General features: G+C 48.1%; 1 pseudogene; it reads right to left on the reverse strand.

Annotated features, from left to right (window-relative positions):
• Nucleotides 1-391: 391 nt before the first annotated feature.
• LOC136465188 (receptor-like protein 3) overlaps nucleotides 392-23,411 on the reverse strand; it is a 43,964-nt pseudogene continuing 20,944 nt past the window's right edge.

A 23,411-nucleotide genomic window follows, 5' to 3' on the forward strand; every position in this document is an offset into this window, starting at 1 on the left:
GGGGCGGCTCGGTCTTTTTCATTACGATAATTTTATTATCTAGTTGTGTTTTATATGATTATATTATCTAGAAGATATTAATAGGTATATATGACAAGAAATTTATATAATCTCTCTCTTAATATAAATAAAAAATATTAAGTCATACTACTAAATTTTTTTGTTGTGAAACATTGGGGGGGGGGGGGGGGGGGGGGGGCTGGCATGCCAGCGCCCCCCCCCCCCCCCCCCCCCCCCCCCCCCCCCCCCCCCCCCCCCCCCCCCCCCCCCCCCCCCACCCCCCCCCCCCCCCCCCCCCCCCCCCCCCCCTGGCTCCGCCAGTGCTGGTGCCACTGGTTTGAACTTGTGGAAATGAGAACCGAAGATCACATCATGGTTGGCGATGGTGATATCAGTATATGAAGCTGTAGCTGTTTGTTTCCCAGTTCACTTATGTGAAATCAAATATCTTCAAGCCAGAACACGTTATTATAGACCATTTCTGCTGACTTAATTAACCAAAATACCTGGAAAATGCCATCTGATCATATAGCACTCCTACTCCGAAGAAAACACCAAACTTAATGGCAAAGGTGACCTTGCATCCACACGGTTTGCTATAAGCAATGGCCACTGGATCCAACTCTGCTGAATTGCAATGGCGATTAAGCATAGGACCACAGAGCTTTGGATTGCCATTAAAGCTAGAGTTTGTAAATATACTAAGTTGGACTGTAGTTGGAACAGGTCCTACGAGGTCATTGAAAGAAACATCGAACTTAGAAGGGAAGTGTATATTGTTCAGTGCGACCAGCCTTGAGCACTCTCAACATGGTGCAATTACCAAGCCCTTGGGGAACTGTGCCACTAAAATGGCTGTAGCTGAGTTCAAGCACAACGAAAGATGGAGATATGTCACAGAAATGTATTGGTATGTTTCCAGAAAAGCTGTTGTTGCTGGCGTTGAGTTCGACAAGATTCTTCATCCACTTCCATGTTATAGATGTGAACTGCCCTGTAAATAAATTGCTTGACATGTTGAGTACCTGTAGAGGCTGGCCAAGGGCTGAAGAAGGCAGCTCACGCAGATTTCCATTGAGTTTGTTAAAGCTGACGTCAAGGACAATAATGCTGCTGGAGAAAACCAGCTCCAGCGGTAGGTCGCCATACAACGAGTTGTGGGACAGGTTGAGGTGCGGCAGGCCGGTGAGGATGCCGAGGGACACTGAGACATGCCCTTCAAGGCTCCTACAAGCCAAGAAGACATCAGTGACTGTCTTTTCTGAGCTGCAGGTGATTCCTTCCCAGTTGCAGCAATCCATGGTGTTCTCCCACGAACTTCTTAAGCCACCATCCTGGGACAGCTCGGAGACGAAATGGAGCAAGGAGCTTCTCTCCTTCTCGGTGCATGAAGTGGCAAGAGGGACCAAAAGGAGAGAAGAATCGCAAGGGCAGTGCCAAGTAGTGGCATGGGAAATCTTTTGCTGGAACTGTTGCGAGAAGAATGGCATATGGGCTTCATGATTTCTCTCACGACACTATCGACACTTATCTTGAAGGCTATGTTTGGCACTACGTCACACAGGGTTTGTCGGGGCGGCTCAAAATCATTTGTAGGGGTGGTTTGATCAGCCGCCCCTACCAAACCGTCTCTACAAATCATATATTTGTATGGGTGGTTCCCAGACCGCCCCTATAAATCGATTTGTAGGAGCGGCTGATAACACCAGCCGCCCCTATAATACCTGTTTGTAGGGGCGGTTGCGTTCGCGTTGCGAATGAGCGAGGAAAGTGAGATAATCCTGCCGAATGCCCCGCGACCAACGCGCGACCGGGGATCGCCCGCGGCATGGAACGCGCGAAACTTAACTACGACCCGCGATTCGCAAAACGCAGCCTCCGAACCGCGTTCGCTCAAGAGTATTATATAAACTACAATTCACAAGAATATATATAATCCATCATTAAATAGACATAATTCACAAGGTAAAACCAATGTCAAATTCTATACACATTGTTATCAACGGCCTAGAGCTAGCCTTCGGTCTCACGAAGGTGTTGGTACTGAGGATTTCTACCTAAGTCAGACTCTCGGTCATGGTAGGTGCCTTTGACGTGTACAATTTGGTCCAATATAAAGTTGCAAAGGTCGCCAACGAGCTCTAAGAGTTGGTCATCCTTGTATGGGTCTCTTTTCATTTCTTTCTCTTCTTTCCACTACAAGAGAACAAGTTTCGGTTTAGTATTTCATACCATGTATGAAGTTTTTATACTACGGGTGAAGAGGTTCAAACTTACTCTTAAAGGGTGTCTCCTGTAGGCACCGGTGTTACTCATCATAGAACATACATAGTATCCACAATGTACACTCCCAGGCTTCTGCTTGGGGCACTGTGTGTTTTGCATATGAAAATGTTAAGTAATGCTTTTGACAGCCATGTAATGGAGTACTGAAGAAGTAAGTTACACTTACCACACATAGTATTTTTATAGCCAGCTTTTCCTTCCTTGCTGGATCATGCCTTCCGTGATGTTTAGTGACATAGAACCTAAATGCCCTGTTCGAATTATTTTAGCAAATACAACTTGTTAGTATCCAAAAGTGAACATTACAAGTATGTATACAAATATATAAGCTAATGAGGATTATCGAAATGTATACGTCTTGAGAATCGATATGAAGTCTTTGTATGTCACCGGGTCCCACCATGTCATGAGTGCAGCTTCTTTAGGGTTTAGGAAGATACGTCTCAAGCGGTCGGTCACTGGCAGGTACCACATTACCAAGGCAGGAATTCTTCTCTGCTTTGCATCGTTGCCTAATGGAGTGTCCTCTGGGGTCTGAGATTCTTGTACCACCTTTTTTGTACCCTTCTTATTTCTCTTTTTCCCCGTGGAGGCTTTGTCCCCACCGTAAAGGTCATTGTTCTTGTACCGGCTGGCCCCACACCGGGGATATTTATCCAGTGACTTGAACGTTTCGCCACGAAAAAGTATACAGTGGTTGGGGCATGCATGGATTTTTTCAACCCCCATTGTCAATGGACTTATGACCTTCTTCGCTTGGTATGTGTTGGCGGGAACTGAGTTTGGTTGTGGTAGCACCTATGACAGGAGATGCAATAGATCATTGAAACTACAGTCTGACCAGCCGTACTTAGCCTTCAGGATGAGTAGCTCAAGCACAAAACGTAGCAATGTCCAATGTGTCGGACAACCCTTTTCAATACCATACACAGTCTCCTTTGATGCTTTTGTCACCCTTTTCTAATTTTCTAGACCTTTCGGGCTCTTTAGTAAAATCTAAAATCTCTGGTCTAAGGGCTCGAATCATGTCATCCAAATCATTTTCATCCTCAACACGTGCTCCACCATCATTATTGGCACCACCTTCGTCGTTAGCATCCCAACCACCAGCATCACCACCTAGTTCATTGCCAAACTCAGGATCCATTCGTGCATCAAGCTCCGCTGAATATTGAGACAGGGATTCTAGGGTTTCATCGTCGTATTTCTCCTCATCCTTGTCGTTAACAATAACCGTTTCACCATGATGAATCCACACTGTATAGTCCTCAACAAATCCTCACATAATCAAATATGATCTGATGATAGTCACATCTGTCCATGCCATACGGTTCTTGCAATCTTTACAGAGATAAATAATTGTATTCTTATTCTCTGTCAACGTCGTTGCATGCTTCTTTGCGGCTTCAATAAATTTATCCACCTCTTCACGGAAACCTGCCTTAAACCTTAACAAACCATACATCCAAGAGTTCTTGTACTCCATCTTTTACAACAACAACAAAACAAACATTGTATATACTTCAGATATATATGAACATAAATCAAATATAATTACATGAAGCATACAAGTACACCATGGTAGAGAAAAATTAATTAATGGCCTATTTATCCATAAATAATTAAAATACATATTTATTGATTACAATAAACAATTTCAAAGACAATAATTAGCAACAATTATATTTTATCCAATATCTTTCATGCAAACCCTAGTTCAATTTCATCAAACATAAATTTACAAAAACAAAATTAATAAAAAACCAAACCCTAGATCTAGATCTACATGCATATGAAACATCCATAAAACTAACTAATTGTTCACTAAAATCAAAAAACATGGACCAAATAAGGGTATGACCTTGTTCCCCTATCTAATTTACCCAAGTACATTCAAAACTTGGGTCTAATTTACTTCATAAGTAGCTCAAGCACCATAGAAGAGAGAGACCAACCATTAAAACTTCAAAAAATGTGGAATATCATTTTCTTACCTTTTACGACCTCTTCACTAAAGGATTTGAGACCAAAACCTTCCACCCTTAATAGAGCAATTTTTAGGAGGTGCCCAAGGCCTCCCCACCTTTCTTTCACGGGTTGGAGTGAGTGACCCGAGGAGAAAGAAGGTGCTGCAGTTTTTTTATATGTGGGTCATTTGTAGGGGTGGCTGGTGATTGAGCTGTCCCTACAAATCAGAGGTATTTATATGCAGGGCATTTGTAGGGACGGCTCAATCATCAGTCGCCCCTACAAATAGCAACACCGGAGGGCGGCTGGTGAGTGAGCCGCTCCTACAAATCCGACCCATTTGTAGGGGTGGCCCGTATCACCAGCCGCCCCTGCTGATCTATTTATAGGGGTGGCTGGTCTCGTGGCTCCCGAGCACGCCACTATAGGGGTGGCTCCATCACCAGCCGTCCCTATAAAAAAATTATCCCGTTGCTACAAACCGTTTTTCACGTAGTGTGGAGCAAATACTTGTCCAATGTATGCACTCAGGCTGTCTACTCTGGAAGTATAAAAAGTTGTGTATGTGTGGGCTGGTAATATTTGATAGACTCAGTATAAAAAGGCAAGGCTAATGATGCCGTTGCCTTGTGGCCTGACATAGATGGACCTGCTCAATTGTGAGAAAAGAATGTCTCTGCACTGGGTAAATATCCTACCTGCACAAAGTTAATATGTTGGTAAACTATATACATATACCATTTTTTGGTTTGAAAACTTTCCATTGTCTATATATTGGTAAGAAAGTTGTATTAGCTAATACTTGGAAAAGAACAAATGTTTTGTTAAAGCATAGGGTGGTTGAACTTTGAACAATAACTGTGCTATATGTATATACATGACTTGCTTGACTAAATGATAATAAAGTCAATATGGGGGAGACCAGGCATCCAATCTTGACATGGACAAGGAGTTTGATGAAGAGATGAGATCTTGACGTGATGCATTTACTAATATCCTCTTTCACTGGCTGCAGAGTTTGGAGAATACAGTTTGCAATTTTTATTTCCCTGGTGCTGATTCCGGTTCTTCGACGACACCATTCACTGACAATTTGACATGTACCTGGTTTGATTTTTATGTAGGTGAAACATGCATAGTTGGTAGATATGAGTGCTTGTCAAGCTCCCGAGGCGTGTTTCCCCACTTGATCCAAAAGGAGTAGATTAATATGGTACAGGGGTTGCTAATCCTTTTTTGAACATAAAGGGGTTGCTAATCCTTGACCCAGCATGGTAGGTGCTTGCTTTGTGTTTGGTGCAATATGCTTATCTATATCTATTCTATACCTAATATTAAAGAGGCAAAAATTTTCTCTACCTATTTTTTGTCCGACCATCCCTTAACTAACTTTTTGAATGTGGAAAAACACCTATAGTCCTTCTCTTTATATAACTAGAAATTCTAATCCAATTAGATCTCTCCGATTTTGGATGAATAGGAATCTTAATTCAAATAGAAAAAATATAATAATATGGACAGCTAGGAATCTTAGTCCAATTAGATCTCTCCGACTCCGAGTAACCGGAATAGAAATCTTAATCCGAATGCAAAAATATAATAATAGAAATCTAATAAAGAGAAAAGAAGGGTAGAATTTCTTTGTTTCGTTTCTTTTATGCTCTTTTTTCACTTTTTTCTAGTTTTTCCGTTTTTACTTGCTCCAAGTAGACCCTTTTCATTTGGCTCTGAATATGTTCTAATTTTTTTCCGTGGCTATTTGCTAGAGTACATTCCAATTTTTGTCACAACTGTTTTCTACTTGTCTTCGAGTATGTCCAGATTTTCTTCTCATGGTTGTTTTTGACACTAGCTCGACTTTTCTGATTTTATTTTCATTGTTTTTCATGGTTTTCTACACCTGTTTTTTTTCTGTTTTATAATAAATATAATAAGAGTAAAAACAAATAATAAATAAAAGACCACAACCATTTTAGCATAACTCTTCCTACTAAGTGCATCAACTACGACATTTGCTTTTCTCGGATGATAATGCACTTCTAAATCATAGTCTTTGATCAATTCTAACCAACGATGTTGTCTCAGATTCAGATCTGAGTGGGTAAAGATATACTTCAAACTCTTATGATCTGTATAGATATCACTCTTATGCCAATTAGATAATGTCTCTAGATTTTCAAAGCATGAACCACAGCTGCCAATTCCAAGACATGAGTAGGGTAATTCAACTCATGCTTCCTCAATTGTCTAGATGCATATGCCACCACTCTTCCTTCTTGTATAAGCACACATCCAAGGCCTAAACGGGATGCATCACAATATATAGAGAAGTTCTTGCTTAAATCAGGCAAAATCAATACTGGAGCTGTAGTCAATCTCTTCTTTAGCTCATCAAAGTTTGCCTAGCATTTATCCGACCATACAAATTTAGCATTCTTTTCCAACAGAGCTATCATAGGCTTAGCAAGCTTGGAAAAACCTTCAATGAACCTCCTGTAGTATCCAGCCAATCCTAAAAAGCTATGAATCTCACTTACATTGGTTGGTGGTTTCCAATTCAACACATCTTGCACTTTGCCTGGATCCACTGCTATTCCACCATTGGAGACAACATGACCCAGAAAAGAAACCTCCTTCAACCAAAACTCACACTTGCTCCGCTTAGCGTACAACTTATGTTCTCTAAGCTTTTGCAAGACCAACCTTATATGTTCAGCATGTTCTTCTTTAGTCTTGGAGAATATCAGTATGTCATCAATGAATATCATCACAAATTTATCAAGAAACTCCATGAATACCTTATTCATTAGATACATAAAGTATGCAGGTGCATTGGTCAATCCAAAAGACATAACGGTATACTCATACAAGCCATACCGTGTAGTGAATGTTGTCTTGGGTATGTCCGAGTTTCGAATCTTAAGCTGATGATAACCTGAGCGGAGATCAATCTTGGAGAATACATAGGCTCCTCTCAACTGATCAAACAAATCATCAATCCTAGGCAAAGGGTATTTATTCTTGATTGTAACCTCATTCAGTGAATGGTAATCCACACACATCCGTTGACTACCATCCTTCTTATCCACAAAGATCACAGGTGCCCCCCATGGGAAAGAACTGGGGCGTATGAAACATTTTTCTTACAACTCTTTTAGTTATTTCTTAAGCTCTTCTAATTCATTAACCCCCATTCTATATGGACGTTTAGCTATTGGTGCAGTTCCAGGTAATAATTTAATAATGAATTCAATGTCATAATCAGGTGGCATACCTGGCAAGTCATCGGCGAAGACATCCTGGAACTCCTCCACAACACGATCTTATTCATTGGTATCACCATCCAACTGATTCACGGTGGCTATTGGCTGAGCTTGCACTACCACTTCAACACAGATTCTATCTCCATTGGGTGATGTCACAACAACAGATTTCTCCTGACACTGAATCACTGCCCGATGTTGTTTCATCCAATCCATTCCTAGAATAAGATCAATTCCCGCTGTTCTCAACACAATAGGCTTCACTTTGAAGTCTACCCCCCTTAAGGAAATGCTAGTTGAGGGACTCCAATAAGAAGCGGGCATACTATCTCCCGGTGAATTTACTAGTATGGGTTTTTCATGGCACATAAAGGTATGCTATGCATTCTAATAAAAGCTTGGGAAATAAAAGAATGTGAAGCACCAGAATAAAAAAGTACTATAGCAGAGATAGAGTTGACACTGAACGTACTCAACATGACCTCAGGCGTCTCCTGAGCTGCATCAGATGACACATAGTTCACCTTCGCAGTGTGAGGTGGTCGGGCGTTGAACTTCTGATTGCCAGTCTGGTTCTAAGGAGCTTGCTACTTCTGCTTCTTTGGACACTGATGAGCATAGTGACCTACTTCTCCACAGCGGTAGAATGCATTGGGGTTATTGGGTGCACCACTCTTCACAGGAGCATTGTTGGGCATTCCCTGGTGTGTTGCTGGATTGTCGGTCTATTGCGGGGGACACTGATTACCATACTGTTGCTGATACTGAGGGCATTGCTGGAACTGGTTACGCTGAGGATATTGACCACGGTTTCCCTGGTTAGATGGTCCTTGATTCCTCTGCTGAAAACCCTAATGGGGATAGGCACGTGGGCGTGTGTTGCTTCCAGAAGCTTGCCCTTGAAGCCTCCTCTTCTTGGCTTCCATCTCTTTGCGCTTATCGTAAATCACAATAGCGCGGTTCACTAAAGACTGAAAGTTAGGGTAGGTGTTGGACATCAGCTGAAGCTACAGTCCATCATAAAGTCCCTTGAGGAAACGGTGTTGCTTCTCCTTATCCTCAGCTACATCATTTGGAGCATAGTGTGACAGTTGAGCAAACTTATCATGATACTCCGCCACAGTCATGGATCCTTGCTTAAGGGATCTGAATTCCTCTTGCTTCAATTCCACCAGTCCATCGGGGATATGATATGACTGAAAGTTGCTCTTGAATTCCTGCCAAGTGATAGCAAGAGCATTGTTGGGCGTCTATACTGGAAAGAATCCCACCAATCCTGAGCTGCTCCCTAGAGTTGACCAAAAGCATACAACACCTTCTCAAGATCGTTGTATTGTGCTATGTTAAGTTGCTTCTCCACAGCATGCAACCAATCATCTGCCTCCATAGGGTCTGAGGCATGGGTGAACACCGGTGGGTGACCCTTTATAAACTCTCCACACTTATCTCTGACCTGAACAGGTGGTAGTCCTCTTGTAGGTTCATTATCCAAGCGCTGCATCATAGCTTGCATCAACTGCGCTTGCATTTCCATTAATTGTTCCATAGTCACTGGTGGCGGTGGTGGTGGATTTATGAGAGCATCACGTCTACGGCCATGGCCTCTGCCTCTTCCTCCTCTTGCGGCCATCTACTTTCCAACAAATGCGCAAAATTTTAGAGATTTCCAATTTATAGAGAGCTTATAAAGATAAGGAACAATGCTGAAAATTTTCTAGACAAGATTCAAATACAGCAGTTCAGTAAATCTATTATAACTTGAGTTTCAGAGATCCAACAGAGGTGTACCAAGAACGGTTGGAAAGCTTAGGAGATCAGCTACAACTTTTATTTAGATCACTTTTATAGATTCTGACATACACATGGTCAAAAACAGCGCTAAACCGAATTTATTCTGGGTTCCAGTCTGCGCAGAAACCTCAACTAGTGATAGCTAGATCTCACAAACCTGAACAGATATTGATGTGATTCTAGAGGCATTTGAAGGATACAGAAGTCTAGATATCTCCACAAAAATTTCAGAATTTTTGGCAGCCCAGATTTTGAGATACAAGATAAAGAACACAAGCTGCTCTAGAAAACAGCATAGCAGAGATAAGATAAAGCAACTCATCTACATTAAGATCATCATCTAAACTTAAAGTTCAAACCTAAGGAAGTTGTGGACATTCCCACAAACCTCCAGCAATCAAACAAATTCCAAATTATCTAAGTTCACAATTAAAAATATCTGTCGACGAAATATGGTCGGCAGTCTACCTAGGGGTATGCCCAAGGTAGTAGATTATCGGCAGACAGATGCGCAAGCCCCAAACAAGACGGTGACTCAAGACAGACACGAGGTTTTATCCAGGTTCGGCCGCCAAGAAGGCGTAATACCTACGTCCTGCGTCTGATTTTTATTGCTGTATGTCAATGAGAGATGTTTTTTAGAGGGGTCCCCTGCCCGCCTTATATAGTCCGGGGGACAGGGTTACAGATCTGGAAACTAATCCTAGTCAGTTACAATTGCCATATGTGGCCGGATAAGGATTCCTATTCTAACCGACCAGGATCCTGCTTGGTCGCCAAATCCGTCTTGATTCCTTGTGCGGGACTCCGATCAGGTTAACTGGGCCGCATGTCGCCTTTCGGGTGGACTGAACCCATCGATCCGGGCCAGCCCAAGCTTAGCCATAAGGGTATAGGGGTTAATACCCCCACAGCTAGTCCCCGAGCATCATGTATTATGCTGCGACACGCCATTTTAACCTTCTCCGACAAACGAGGCTTGAATCCTTGACGCCTCCGACCACCGTCATCACCGGAGAAGTAGGTTGTCCGAAGAATGTATGGTGCTCTTTAAGAAAAAAGAAAAAGATTTCTGTCCTGAGAAGTGTGCCCACTTGTATTTCTGATAAGAAATGTAAGTGGTCTTGAAGCATAACGTCCTTGAAGATCAGAAGCGTAGGGGTCGGAAAACAAACACATTCACCGCAAGGTGAAGTGTGCCCACTTAGTCCCCGAGCCTGGTAGTAGGTGACTTAGGCACGTGGTGCCAGGGTCTAAAAAGAATTCCCAGTTAAATTGAGAACCCAATCGTCGTACAGGCGATACGAAATGCACCAACAGGTGCATCGTACCGATGTAGTCCCCGAGCTTGCTGGAAGGCGAGGTATGAGCCTTGTAGCAAGGTCTAAAGAAATGTCTCTTAACTGTATGTGAGTATAAATCACATGTAGCCAAGGAGAATCATTATTCAAGCAGTGGTCGGGGCAGTCCCCGAGCATATTAATAATCCTTATAATAATTCAGAGCACAGGGGTCGATTTAAACAAACACATTCACCGCAAGGTGAAGTGTGCCCACTTAGTCCCCGAGCTTGCTGGAAGGCAAAGTATAAGCCTTGTAGCAAGGTCTAAATAAATGTCTCTCAACTGTATGTGAACACAAATCACATGTAGCTGAGGAGAGCAAAACTATAAGAAGTGGTCGGGAGAGTCCCCGAGCACGGCGGTGGTCATAGTAGTTCCCGGGCACGGCCGTGGTCGGAGCAGTCCCCGAGCACAAAAGTGGTCTGGGAAGTATCCAAGCACAGTAGTGATCTGGGCAAATCCACGATCACTTGCGCTGCTTGTACTATTACTTGGTGTACTTATTTTTCTATTCTTTGCCAAGTCCAGTCTGACACGTCTGGTCAAAAAAGTAACTAGGTGTAGTACGTCATTCTGTCTTTTTTTTCTTTTTTTCTTTTTTTGCAAACAGTCGGTTGACACCTGTATTGAGGTGTGTCAGTGTGGGCCCTCTTACACCATCAACGAAGAGGCGCGTACACTGTTAACGAAGGAGCGCGTTTATTGGCGCAGATTTCGAGGTTGTGTGAACAACCGTCTGCGGCGTGTGCGCACGACTCCCAATATTCTCGGGCGGACGAAACGACGGTGCTCTTTGTTTTATATAATGTAGATCTGGTAAGTTACTCACACCGTTCCCCATTGCCATCCGCCGCCACAACCTTCTTCTTCCTCCTGCCGAAACCCTATTCCCCCAAAAATCATCGCCAATCCCCTCGGTCTCCTGCATCTACCCACTTAGTAAGGACAAACTAATGGCGAAGAGAGACGCCCAGAAGAAAGGCGGGGTCATGGCGAAGGAATGGTGGAAGTCGCGGAGCAACGAGCAGACCATCGAAGACCTCGTCGCCATGGGAGTGCTCCACAACAAGGCACTTGCGGGATGGCGTGCGTCGGAAGGAGAAAGCTTCCCCGATCCACAACCAGGTGAGATTGTGGTCTTTGAAGACTTCTTCAAATGGGGTTTTGGGATTCCAGTGCACCCTTTCCTTCAGGGTCTCTGCTTGTACTACGAGATTGGGATTTGCAATCTGCATCCCAACTCGATTCTTCTTGTCTCTACCTTCATCCATCTCTACGAGGCTTATGGTGGCTTCCAGCCCCATTTCAACCTCTTTCGCCACCTGTTCTGTCTTCGGAAGAAAGGAAGCGGTGGCTCGAAGATCGCCGGAGGCGTCTACATGAACCTGCGCGACGGCATGAAGGCTCAATACCTGCACTGCCCCTGGAACACCTCATTGGACGAGTGGTACAAGAAATGGTTCTACATCCGTGAAGAGCCGAACACCATCACTCTGTGCGATGTGGGGCTAATTCCAGAGAAGAAAAGTAGCTGGTCGGAGAAGCCCGAAAACTTGGAGCAGATCGCCGAACTGCTCGGCATGATCCCGTGGGGAAGGCTTGATGGCCCGAGCGTGGTCGGTAACTTCATCAGCCGAAGAATTCAACCCTGCCAGAAAAGGATTCATCCTGGCTTCGAGTACCAAAGAGGCGCTGATCCAACGAGGACTAGGAAGGAGCCGCTCGACAAGATGGAGATCAAGGCCAGGATTGGAGAGCTGTTCAACCTGGCCGATCCCAATTATGTTGCACTGAACGCCATCGAGCACGCCTTCAAGCTGGCTCGTCCTCCCCCAAAGGTAAATGACGCCACCTTTTAACTGTAGAGTCATGTTGTATCAAGAAAATAACTGTCTTTTCCTTCATTTTGTGTCTCAGTGTAATGGCCGTGACCGAGCAGAAGTGTTCGTGTCGCCTCCCCCCGGTGTAGAATGGCCGCAAGCTACCGGCCCAGCCGCCCAGACCAGCGCCAGGACCGACGACGTTCACTGGGCGGTTCTCGAGACCGTAGAAGACGCCTCGACCAGAGCCACTGGCAAGCGTCCGGCTGCCAGCAAACGACGTCAAGCCATCTTCCCCCTGTCGGATGACGAAACAGAGGATGCGGACATCTTCCGACTCGTCCCCCAAAAGAGGAGAAGGCAGGTGGGACCGTCGGAGCAGGGTGGCTCCTCTGGGCCAGCAGTGGTCACAGCACCGACCACTGCGACACAGAGGAGAGATGAAGGAAACATGCCACATCATACTCCGACGCTCGTACCGGAGGTTGAACAAGTCCCGGTGGAAACTACCGAGCAAGCGGAGCAGGGGCGGTCGAGGAGACGTTCCTTCGCCACATCCTTCCGCAAGTCGAAACTATAAGTATCTATATTTTTTATGTAAGCTTTGCATTTTGCATTGGATGCTATTGTCTTCTGAATTTGTCTCTGAATTCATCAGATCGGCTTCCACCGAAAGCCCCGACCAGTTAACTGGGTGCGGAACGTCCTCACCAACAACAGCAGGACAAACTGCTCAGCAACCAGCCGTGGAGGAGCCCATGGCAGGGACTCCGCCTGAGCCTCAGCAGGCGGACGACCAGACGCCAGTCCCCGAGCAGCTGGTCGGGAAGACAACCGAGCAGAATACAAGTGCTCCAAGCACGAAACCTGCTGAGGCGGATACCACGACGCCAAGGAAGCTGGATCTAGCCAAGGAGCAGCAGCCAGAAGTTGCCCAGAACATGGTTGCCGACGCGACGGCCCGTGGGAAAGCCCTGGTGGTCGTGGAGTCTGAGAACTCCAGACCAGTGCCGCCTCCCGAACAGGAGGATGAAGAGGAAGAAGTGGAAGAAGTCCTGGGCTGTCCCCAAGATAGGCGACAACATATATATGTGTCGCGCTATCGGAACGACGAATGGGTCATGCACGAGGAAATCCCAGAGGTCGAAGAGACCTTAAGAGTCGAACGGGCGGCCAAGCGTCTGGTGACGGAAGTCCAGGTATATTTGGCTTAAGTCCTTTGACCCTGTTGTGTAGTCGAACTGTCTGACGTAGCTTGTCTGAATGCAGGACTTGATGAAAACTGCCAGATATCGAAAAAGGTGCTTCGACCAGATAGAAGGAATCACGACGACCAATAAGGAGCTGACGGCTGAAGTGGAACGCCTACGGCACCAACTTGAAGCCGCCGACCAGGAGAGGACAGTCCGAGAAGCACAGAACCAAAACCTGGTCGGCCAGCTCAAAAACAAAGAATAGGAGAAAACAGGTAAGTGTTCACCTTATCATAACAAGTGCGGGACTTGTGTTATTTTGTTCTTGACAGTAATAGCTGTAATGTAGGTTTAGAAGCTGAAGTGACCCGCCTCCAGGGGGAGAACATCCGTGCGCTTGCAGAATGTGGTCGCCTGAAGGAGGACAACGAGAAACTGGCACGCCGCCAGTCGGAACTCCAAGACCACACTAACAGAATGAAGGACGACCTGAAAAGTAAGCACTCCAGACCACCTTTCTCATTCAATTGCCCACGTTGCCTTGTCGTGTCATCACGTTTGATGTCTTGTACTATTTTCAGTTTTGAAAGTCAATGCCAAGAGGCACCTTGAGGCCGTGATCAAGGAGCGTGACGACTGGAAAGCACAATGCCTTAAGGCCACCGAGGAGCGGGACACGTGGAGCAAGCGGTGCCAAGAAATGGCAACTGGCATTGTGCCCGTCCTCGACCTTATCGACCCAGCGCTCACAGAGGAAGAGCTAAGGACGCCTCAGCTCGGACTGGTCGAGAGATGCAAGCAAGCATGGGGATGGTTCCAAGACTTCATGAAGGAGGCGGGTGAGTACACGGGTGCTCATGTGCTAAGCATGGTGCGTGCTCACTACCCCCTGATCGATCTCAAATGCTTGGAGGCTGGGTACCCGAAGGAGATAGACCCAGACAAGGCCGAAGAGCTTCGGACGGCCTAGCTGGACTTGTCGTCAAAGATAATTGGCGATATTAACCTGTGCGGAGGTGGGACAGCACCTGTGCAGGGTATGCCATCGACAAGCCAACTGGAAATGCCACCAGCTGCAAGCCAACCAACGAAGCCTGCGGTCTCGACCAGCCAAGCACCGGCGGGGCCATCCCCTTCAGCTTGACTAGCTCTAGAGTCCCCGAGACTCGAGTAGGGTATCAGAGATGGCGAGCAGTAAATGCCATGCGCCCCGACCAGCCAATGTAATAGGCTTAGAGCTGTAGAAGGAGGACATAGTTGTGTTATTGTAAACTTGAGCCTTTTCAGGCAAGCTTGTAATAACGTAACTGTATATCATTATAAGCTTGTTTGTTTTATACAAAACGCACTTTAAGCTTGAAATTTTTTGTTGGTGTAACTAAGTGGGAACGTGTTAACGTTCTGTTTAGTTGTACCGTTTTGCTCGACACGTCATCCTGAAAAGTTTGTGCGGCCCTAGTCTGGCATGTGGTCGGAGTATGAGGTACTATGACCTGTGCACACGTGGACGCAGACAAGTCAAACTAGGGGGGACCTGCCGATCACCCGCAACGTAGAGAGCGGATCCCGTGCACGTGTTGGGAGGAATCGGAGACAGGGCCTGCTCCGAAAACCGTAGAAGGAGTGGTGGTCGGCTTGTACTGGCTGTAAGACGTTGGACGTGTGACTTCCTTGATCATGAAGGGTCCCTCCCATGGGGTTGCGAGTTTGTGGACACCGGCCTGGTTCGTCTTCCACTTCAGGACTAGGTCCCCGACCACGAAGAAACGCTCTTTAACGGTCTTGTTGTAGTACCTGCGCAAAACAGCAAGGTATTTGGCCATGCATACGCAAGAATCAAGCCTTTTCTCTTCTGCGCTGTTAACTTCTAGCTCCCGTACTTCGTTGACCTTGCCTTCGTCGAAGTTTTCTACCCGTGCTGATCTGAAAGCTATATCTGGTGGGAGGACTGCCTCAGCGCCGTAAACCATAAAGTATGGTGAGACGCCGGTGTTATGACTGGGCTGAGTTCGGAGGCCCCAGACAACGGCTGGTAACTCCTTGAGCCATCTTCCAGGAGCTTTATCGTTTTCTCTGTACATCCTCTTCTTCAATGCGTCCAAGATCATGCCATTTGCCCGCTTGACTTGTCCATTAGCCCTAGGATGCGCCACCGAGACGTATTTTACAACTATGCTCCTTTCATCGCAGAAGTCCCAAAAAGCGTTCCCGGTGAACTGAGTTCCCAGATCAGTAATGATGCTGTTGGGCACGCCGAAACGGTGGATGACCTGGTCGAGGAATGTGACAGCTTTCTCTGAAGATGCCTGTACCAGAGGCATGTATTCTATCCACTTAGAAAACTTATCAATTAACACGAAGACGCATGTAAATTTCCCAGGAGCTGGTTTGAAAGGCCCGATCATGTCCAGTCCCCAGCATGCGAAGGGCCAAGAGGCTGGAATCGTCTGGATCTCATGTGCTAGTATATGGATTCTCTTGGAGAAGAACTAACAACCCTCGCAGCGGCGGACTAGCTTCTCTGCGTCGGCCACTGCTGACGGCCAATAGAAACCTGCTCGGAAAGCCTTACCGACCAGTGTTCTTGAGGCCGCGTGGTTGCCGTAGGAGCCAGAGTGGATTTGGTCTAGGAGATGCTCACCCTCCTCCTGGGTTATACACTTCATCAAGATGTCCTCCTTAGCGTTTTTGCGCCATAACTTGCCATCGACGAGCAGATACTGCTTACTACGACGCATCAGGCGCTCATTTTCTGTTCGATCGACATAACCGCTACCATCTGTCAAGTACTTGATGAAAGGCGTTCTCCAGTCCGGCTCATGAGTGGTCGGAAGCGGCTCGGTTGTGGTCGGCGCCGGAACCGTAGCCACTAATTGCTGGTCTGAAACTTTGTCGGTTGTTGAATCTTCGTCTTCAATGGAAGGCGTGAGCAGGTCTTGGACGAATACGCCATGTGGGATTTTGGGTCGGGATGATCCTAACTTTGACAATGCATCTGCTGCCTGGTTCTTGTCCCGGACCACATGTATGTACTCGATGCCATAGAACCTGCCTTCCAGCTTTCTTATCGATTTGCAATATGCGTCCATCTTTTCACTGGTCGTGTCCCAGTCTTTGTTGAGTTGGTTGATGACCAGAGCCGAATCTCCATAGACATAGAGACGTTTAACTCCAAGCTCAACCGCAATGCGTAGACCATGCAGGCATGCTTCATACTCGGCGGCATTATTAGATGCTGGGAAATAAATCCTGAGGACGTACCGGAGCTGCTCCTTGGATGGTGATACAAAAAGAACTCCTGCTCCCGCACCGTCAATGTTGAGAGAACCATCGAAGTACATCGTCCAATATTCGTCGGATCCCGGAGAGGCAGGCATGCTAAAGTCTGTCCACTCGACGATGAAATCGACGAGTGCCTGAGACTTGATTGTAGTACGGCTTGCAAATTCTAAGGAAAAGGGGCATAGCTCCATTGCCCATTTGATGATACGCCCGTTCGCATCCTTATTGCGAATGATGTCCCCCAGAGGATACTCGGTCATGACCACCACACGATATCCGTCGAAGTAATGTCTCAACTTTCAGGATGTTATCAGTATGGCGTAGAGCAGTTTCTGAATCTGTGGGTACCTGGTCTTGGATTCGTTGAGTACCTCACTAATGAAATAAATTGGCCGCTGTACCTTGTAGGCGTGGCCTGGCTCGTCGCGCTCGACCACCATTGTAGTGGAAACCACCCGATCAGTTGCCGCAATGTAAAGTAGGAGAGTTTCGTCTTCTCTGGGAGCAGTAAGTACCGGAGGTGACGTGAGGTATTGTTTCAGCTGCGTGAAGGCAGCGTCTGCCTCCTCCGACCACTCAAACTTCTCGGACGATTTGAGCAGTTTGAAGAACGGTAGTCCTTTTTCTCCTAATCTTGATATGAAACGGCTTAGAGCAGCCATGCAGCTGGTGAGCTTCTGGACATCCTTCACCTTTTTTGGGGGCTTCATGTCTAAGACAGCTTTGACTTTCTCCGGGTTAGGGCATATGCCGTCGTAACTGACAACGTTGCCGAGCAATATGCCAGAAGGGACACCAAAGATGCACTTCTTTGGGTTTAATTTCCATTGGAACGTATTAAGGGCTATGAAGGTGCGTTCCAGATTGTCAACAAGGGTATGTGCTTCCTTGGTTTTGACAACTACATCGTCGACGTAAGCCTCGACGTGGCCGTCTTTTATCTCGTCGTTGAGGCAGGCCTGTATAGCGCGTTGGTAGGTAGCACCGGCGTTTTTGAGCCCGAACGACATAGTCGTGTAGCAGTAGGCGCCAAAAGGCGTGATGAAAGATGTCTTGATCTGGTCGTCCTTTTTGAGAGCGATCTGGTGATAACCAGAGTAGCAATCGAGAAAGGAAAGCAGCTCGCAACCGGCGGTTGAATCTACGACCTCGTCTATGCGAGGTAAGCCAAAGGGGTCCTTAGGGCAGTGTTTGTTGAGATCAGTGTAATCAACGCACATTCTCCATTCATTATTCTTTTTGCGTACAAGAACCGGGTTGGCTAACCATTCCGGATGATACACTTCTTTGATAAATCCGGCTGCCAAAAGCCGTGTAACTTCTACCCTAATCGCCTCCTTTTTGTCACGAGCAAACCGTCGTAGCTTCTGCTTGATTGGTTTGGCTTTGCTGTTGACATTTAAGGAGTGCTCAATCAAGTCCCGAGGTACGCCGGGCATGTCGGAAGGTTTCCATGCAAACACATCCACGTTGCCCCTCAAGAACCTGACGAGCGCGTCTTCCTATTTGGGATCCAGGTCGGCCCCGATGAGGGCCGTTTTGGTGGGATCGCCCTCGACCAGCTGGATCGTCTTGTGCTCCTTGGATCTGATGTTCTTGCACGGAGCCTTGAGCTCTGGGATCTCCAAGTGGTCGGCCGGGGTCTTCTTAGCGTCGAGCATGGTCTCGGCCATGCGAATAGAGAGGTCGTGGGCCTCTGCTATTTTGAAGCTGTCGTCCTCGCAGGTATAAGCTGCGTATACGTTGCCCCTGAGGGTTAAAACTCCTTTCTCAGTAGGCATCTTGAGCACCAGATACCTGTAATGAGGTATGGCCATGAACTTGGTGAGCGACGGTCGACCAAGAATAGCATGGTAGGTGCCATCGAAATCAGCGACCACGAAGTTGACGTAGTCGGTGCGGAAGTGGTCCGGAGTCCCAAACTGCACAGGTAGCGTGATCTGCCCGAGAGGTGTGGAGCTCTGTCCGAGGAGAACGCCCCAGAACTGTGCCTCGTACGGCTTCAGGTCTGCCTGGGCTATTTTCAGAGCGGGCAGGCTGTTCTTGAACAGTATATCAATGGAGCTGCCGCCGTCAATCAGTACCCTGTCGAATTGAACCTTGTTGATACAAGGATCGAGGACCAGGGGAAAATGCCCTGGCTCGGGTATGGCGGCCCATTGGTCCTTCCTGCTGAAGCAGATTTCACGGTGAGACCACGGAGGAAGCCGCGGATCGGTGAGAAGGTTGTCGGTCTTTGCCACATTCAAGCAAGCGCGGGCGAGCAGCTTGCGTTCTCGTTTGGTCTCAATGGACACCTTGCCGCCGATGATGGTGTGCACGCGATTAGTCGGCTTGACGTATTTATGATGAGGATCTGCATCGTCATCGTCGTTGTCCTCGTTGCGCTGTTCCCGCGCGTCGTTAGGCTTGTCGGACGTATTCGGAGCCTATTGACGCGTGTAGATAGTCTTGAGGACGCGGCAATTCTCCATGGTGTGGTTCGACTTGGGATGGAGCTGGCAGGGTCCCTTCAATGCTTTGGCGTAGTCGTCCTCGTAGTTTCGACGTCCGCTGCCCTTTTTCACGGTATTGACCTCGCCGTCGTCTTCCCGAGCGCGCTTGCTTCTGTAATCGTCACGGCGGTTGCGCCGCTGATTACGTTGATCACGGTGGTCGCGGGAGTCGTTGCGCTGGTTGCGGTGGTCAAAATTGTTGTTCCGACCACGATTGCTGCGGTAATCGTCGCGGTGTGGAGGGTGGTCGGAGCGTGAAACCCTTGCTGCTTCTTCAATGATTATCTTTTTAGCGTCGTCAGCGTCCGCGTATTTCTTAGCGGTGGCCAAAAGCGCTGTGACTGATTCGGGTCTCTTCCGGAGGAGCTTGTCTCTTAGGGCGTCGTGGAAGCGGAGGCCGGTGACGAAAGCCTCGATTGCTTCGTTGTCGGAGATTGATGGGACCTTGATGCGCATCTCCGAGAAACACCAAACGTACTCGCATAGTGGTTCATCCTTCCGATCTCGGATCCGCTGCAGATCGTACTTGTTGCCGGGTTGTTCACAAGTAGCGATGAAATTGTCGATGAAGGCCTGCCTGAGCTCTTGCCAAGAGTCAAAATAGTTCGCTGGCAAGCTAACCAGCCATTGGTGACCTGCATGACCAACCGCGACTGGGAAGTAGTTAGACATGACGTGCTCGTCGGCCATGGCTGAGCGGCACGCAGTTTCGTAGAGCATGACCCATAATTCGGGGTTTTCCTTGCCGTCGTACTTCTGAAGCTTCTCGAGCTTGAAATTCTTGGGCCATATGACTTGGCGCAGGTGTGGAGTGAACTGCTTCAGACCCGGCGAACCGTGGGCGGTGTCATACTCCATACGGCGATAGCTTTCATGGGATGCATGATCGTCGGCTCTCTGGTTGATGCGAGCACGCAGATCACGTCCGCCGAGGTAATGGCGGAGATCGTTATTGCCATCGCGGCGATCCCGATTGCCATCTGGATTAGCCCTACGACCGTGGTTATCACGGCGATTGTCGCGGTTATCTCGGCGGTTGTCGCCTCGAACGTCGTGGCGGTTATCCTCCCGACGGCGGTTGTCGTCCCGACCACCATCATGACCACCGTTTCCACCTTGACGGTTGTCTGATGGGTCGTTATTGCACGAGCCACGTTGGTTGAGTGGCTGTGAGCGACTCGAGTATTGGCGGCTGTGGCTTGATTCGACAGAAACGGATGGAGCCCGGGCTTGATTCATCTCTGCGGTTTGAGCCATAGCAGCTGTCAGATAAGCTTGTATGTCATCACGGACTGCTTGGGTCTCGGGAGTGTTGGGCAACCGCTGCATTGTCGCCATGGCGACGGCTACGTTGGCGCTTGGGGTCTTGAAGACCTATTTGTCCCCCACCCTGTCGAAAGCATTGTTGAGGTCACGAGGTCGGAGCCTTATGCGTCGTGCCTCCTGGTCTGCTTCAGCTTCGATTTGCCGGCGATTAAACCGGTCAATATTGCGTGCTTCGCGTGCAGTCTTTTCTTGTTCTGTTTCGCCAACTGCTGGTGGCTCGTCGTTGCTGACAACATGGATCAAATCCCCTCGTCTTGGCGGGAAAGATGGAAATTGGGGGAAACCCGAGGCGTGGTCTGGTAGATCCAGATCGTATTTGACGCCTTCATCTTCGTGACGCTAAAGCTCGGTGTGGACAGATGCGTTGGATGCGACGCCGGATGAGGAGCTGGAGTCACCCTCTCGGACTGTGTGGATGGATCCTTCTTGATAATCTTCAATCCGGACCATGTTTATGATGTTGCATGGCTTTGGCCGAGATCGGTGGATAGGACATAGGTCCGAGCGGCGTCGTAGGTTGTACGCGTAGCTGGAGGCAGCGTTTCGCAGGCCGTAGGGCTGGACCTGGTGGTTCTCCGTCGGGGCTTCGTACTCGCAGAGTCGGAGACCCGTCGCGAAGGCTGGCTGGCGACGAGCGGAGCGCCCCTCAGGAGTAGATACGACCACAAGATCTGTTCCAAGCCGTGCAGGACGACTGGCCCGAGCTGGTCGGATAGATCTATTGTGGGGAGCTGTTACCTGCTCATTAGGTTGGCTTTGAATCGTACTTACCAGAGCTAGGGTTTCAGCGAGTTTGATGCCGACCCGATCGATGGAGTCGTGCAGGTTGGTGTCGTTGATCTGCTTTCCTCTGTAGCGGGGAAGCGGATGACGGGTTGTCGGCGTGGCTGTGGGCGTGGTCGGAGCCAGATGTACCGTGGTCGGAGCCAGATCCATCATGGTCGGAGCCGTGTTCGTCGTGGTCGGAGCCGTGTTCACTGTGGTCGGAGCCGTGTTCACCGTGGTCGGAGCCGTGTTCACCGTGGTCGGAGCCGTAGCCGATGCAGGTGAAGTAGTCGTCGGCGCGGGTTGAATCCACGCCTCCTCCGCGGTCATGGCGATGGAGACGCCAGGGCCGGTGGTCCAAGTGATCTGGCCGACGGTGAACGTGAGGCCGTTGGGCGTAGCCATGGAGCCGGAGATGATGACCATCTTGTTTGCTTGGAGAGCAGTACGCACACCCCCTACCTGGCGCGCCACTGTCGACGAAATATGGTCGGCAGTCTACCTAGGGGTATGCCCAAGGTAGTAGATTATCGGCAGACAGATGCGCAAGCCCCAAACAAGACGGTGACGCAAGACAGACACGAGGTTTTATCCAGGTTCGGCCGCCAAGAAGGCGTAATACCTACGTCCTGCGTCTGATTTTTATTGCTGTATGTCAATGAGAGATGTTTTTAGAGGGGTCCCCTGCCCGCCTTATATAGTCCGGGGGACAGGGTTACAGATCTGGAAACTAATCCTAGTCAGTTACAATTGCCATATGTGGCCGGATAAGGATTCCTATTCTAACCGACCAGGATCCTGCTTGGTCGCCAAATCCGTCTTGATTCCTTGTGCGGGACTCCGATCAGGTTAACTGGGCCGCACGTCGCCTTTCGGGTGGACTGAACCCATCGATCCGGGCCAGCCCAAGCTTAGCCGTAAGGGTATAGGGGTTAATACCCCCACAATATCTAATCATTAAAGTTCACAAGACCAAACAAGACTAGACATGACTCATGAACTAACAACGTTGTAACATTAAGCAAGGCACCTAACACCTATGGAGCGGTGTCAATCATGGTGAACGACCGGCGCTTCTTATTGTAGATCGGTGGCAGCCCAAGTTGAGCACGTAGTTCATCAACTTGCTTTTAGAGACATCTCTTGGCCCTCTATGATGCACACAACTCTCCCTTGACTTCTTCATCCACCCCCTACATAGCATGGACATACTACACTATTGCTTCAGAGTTGGATCACTTTCTGGTGGAGCCAGGACCTACCAAACACCCTTATGATCATTGCGAGGAAGGAACCTAAAACGATCCTCCTTCATGGCCTCAAAACGACGACCATGATAGTAGATGTAGGCGTCCTGCGCTGCATCTTCCATGCCATCCAATGCATGGGCCCTCCTGGCAGTGGCACGGTGGACAGTCTTCACCTCATGTCCATTCTTTATGTCATTCCAAGCAGTGACAACCAACTCTACCTTCCAAAAGGTTGCCTCCAAAGGATGCTGGTACTCTGCACAATAATAGCTAATGGAGACGTGCAGATCGGAGTAGTAGTCATCCAGCACATGGGTGAGAAGGGTGTGGTAGTAGGCCGTCTCCGGGGCTGGCTTGAAGTAGTACTTGCACTTCCAGCCTATCTCCTCATCCACCACAGGGACAGCTGGGGATGGCACAGGTGTAGGTGAAGTAGCTGATGACTCCGTTGGGGTAGCTACAGTAGGATAGACGGGTGCAACAGCTGGAGTAGGAGCAGGTGCAGGTGTCGGGGTAGCCATCTCCTCATCATCGGAGATGATCACAATCTCCTTCTCCGCCTGTGGAGCACGGGGGGTGAACAGGGCACGGTAGCCTGCAGTGCTGAGACGGGCGGTCTTCGGGTTATG

This window comes from Miscanthus floridulus, chromosome 7 (genome assembly GCF_019320115.1).
Source record: "Miscanthus floridulus cultivar M001 chromosome 7, ASM1932011v1, whole genome shotgun sequence".
Classification (NCBI taxonomy): domain Eukaryota; kingdom Viridiplantae; phylum Streptophyta; class Magnoliopsida; order Poales; family Poaceae; genus Miscanthus; species Miscanthus floridulus.